The sequence below is a fragment of the Watersipora subatra genome, chromosome 2 (genome assembly GCF_963576615.1).
Source record: "Watersipora subatra chromosome 2, tzWatSuba1.1, whole genome shotgun sequence".
Lineage (NCBI taxonomy): Eukaryota > Metazoa > Bryozoa > Gymnolaemata > Cheilostomatida > Watersiporidae > Watersipora > Watersipora subatra.
This window is the reverse complement of record NC_088709.1, coordinates 25,711,367-25,714,295: the sequence shown is the minus strand read 5'-3', so window position 1 is coordinate 25,714,295 and position 2,929 is coordinate 25,711,367.

Below are 2,929 nucleotides of genomic sequence, written 5' to 3'. Positions count from 1 at the left end.
ATAACAACATTGACATATGAAGCAAATGTTAAAGCTGATTAAATTTTTATGTCAACATAGACTTCAAACCCTAAGAAATAGTATATGTACGCATCTTTAGAATTTCAATTTATACGTAAAGATGGTCACAGCTGACTCAGCATAACTTTTAAAGAATCATTAAGATTATCTTGCTGCTTGTAGTCCATGTCATCAGAGTAAAAAGCTGTATGGTGAGATGTAAATCATGTAATGTTGGATCAGTGTCACTTTCTAATTGAAATGATCTTCCACAATATGGGTGTGTATTTTGGTGCCCTTCTGGTGTTTGCGTATTGCCTTCACCCAAATCGCACAAGACTGGTTCATATATTTATTTAAAAATACCCAGTTTCTATAGTGATCTAGCTTCAGAGTCGCTATGGCTTGCTGAGGGTTGTGCCATATCGAAGCTGGAGCTGATCGATAATTATGAGTTATAGTCAGTTTATGAGTTAATGATAGAAGCTATTAATGTGAAAACAGCACATTAGAAAGTAAGTGATGATAACTCTGAGCTATAGTCAGTTCATGAAAGAAGTTATTGTGACACAGGCAGCATAATAGAACATGATAAATTATGATTTTAAGCATTAGCCAATTCAAAGTCGACGTAAATATAAACACTTGTGATCTATGGCAGTCAGCAGAAGCTATTGAGATGATGGCAGCATAGTAGATAACAATAAATGATAACTGTGAGCTAAAGTCTTCGCCCACTGAAGCTCATCAAAATGCTTTATGAAAAAATCTACAGACATATAGTGAGATAACAAATAGATGACCAGACTAACGATTAATAGAAGCTGTGAAAGAACCTATTAACAGATGAACATACAAATAGACCAGTAGAAAACCTACAATGAGGTAGACAAACAAATGAATAAATGAGAGAACCAATAAATATGTTGAAACTTCAACAAACAAACATATTAAACAAATATTCAGATAGGCAGGTATACACTCAGATTTTGAAGATGAACACAGAAAACAATGAAGGTACGTCAAGTTTTCATAGTTTTCATACATAGAACGCACATAGTTTTTCAAACTGTCAGCTAAAGAGACAAACTGTCAGAATAACTGCCAAAAACATGCAGAAAGATAGTTTGAATTAGACGCATAGAAAGAAAAACAGAATTACAGATGCACAGACGGTTAAGTAGACCGACGCACAGGCAGACACACAGATCATTAGCCATTTAAAGTATACAAAGACACTAACAGTTCAAACTGCAGAAAATCAGATGTGAAAACTGACAAACTCAAAACAGATATACATGTATAGGTAAACCAGAAAGCAAGCATGGATGGTCTGACCAAAGAACTGAAAAATGAAAAAAGCTTTTGCTCACTTAAAATTGATCCTTAAATAACAGTAATGAATAAAGCAGTCTGATGGAAAAATCAAAAAAGGAATGGCTTCAACTGTATTGAACAGGCTGTTACAAGGCTCCCACTCTCAGATGCGACCCACCTACTGCACCGTGTGGAAGCTTTTGCCTGCTGTGTTTCCACCCTGGGCCAGTTCACTTCTCCTTAGAGCAACCTGGTTACCTAGAATTCCTACCAAGAAACCATGTTGACAGAGTGCTTAGTGCGGACACCTAATCAACATGGGTGGGCCTTCAACAAAGACCATGCCCTCAAGTTGTCCACCAAACCTAGCTTCCAAGTAGTTGGATTACAAGAGTGCACCACCACTCCCAGCTGCTTCACTGAGCTGTATGAAATTCATTTAAACATGATCATTACAATGGTTAGCACAAAGAGAAATTCAGGATTTGAAATACTCTCTAAATGCTTGCAAGGGCAAGTGCAAGTGTAGGCTTGTCGCAGTGATCGTAGAATGTTGTTACTACATTTTGAGTTCAATGCAACTTACTTGAAAATGTTTTTACAATCAAGACAGTAAAAGCATTTACCAAAGTCTTAATTAAAAGCATGACAGCTTTATTTGAGTTTAGATGCAGTTGTTTGTAATTGAAGAGACACATGATAATGCTTATTGAAAATTGAGACGACAATCGGAAATTGACAATTGATTGGAAGTTTAATCTCGGAGTTAAGCAATGGCTAAAGATGGTACTACATAGTTTCTCATTCCTTCATTAGTGTGATTTACCGTTATTCGTAAAGTGTATTTTAGGTAAAAATGAAGCTCATCTTACTAGAGTCTTACTCATCTTACTTAGAGTTGTTACGCACAATATTTTGGATGAATTAACTTAAATAAATATTACTGGTTATAATAGTAATTACCATTTGAGTGTAATTAAATTATTGTTCATTTTTGTGTAGCTGGTTTGCTATTTGACGTTTTACAATTGGAGTTACAATAAAAACTGCTACTGAAAGGCATAAAGTTGCACTATAATATTTTAGTTATAAATTCAAATAAATATAGCACACTCATCATTGATTATTTGGTCAATGTTTTAGCACATCACTAATTATGTAACTTTATAGTTTGTGATCCTTTATATGTTGTTTGATTGTGGGTAACATCAGCTGACAGCAACTTTGGGTATATCAGGCACGCATTTAAAGGAAAGCTTTGTTTATATTGGTTGACGTAGTATTCAATACAATTTTAGCAAACAAACACCCACATGTACATTGATTATCAGCACTTTGAGAATAGTGTCTGTAGTGAATATCCCTGTTATAACCAATGGGGTGAATAGGTTTTAACATAAAACAGTTTAAAACATTGTTTGATTGCAAATAGACATCAAAATACAGAATTTAATATGTATCAGTTACTCATTGGAAGTGAGTTTATTCCCAAGGGCCTCAATAATCATAAAATGATAAAGCAATGACTCATGTGTTTATGGATTGTTAATGTAATGAGACTAGAGAATGTCCTTATTTTATCTGTAATAGCCAATCAGATGAAGTGCTATTA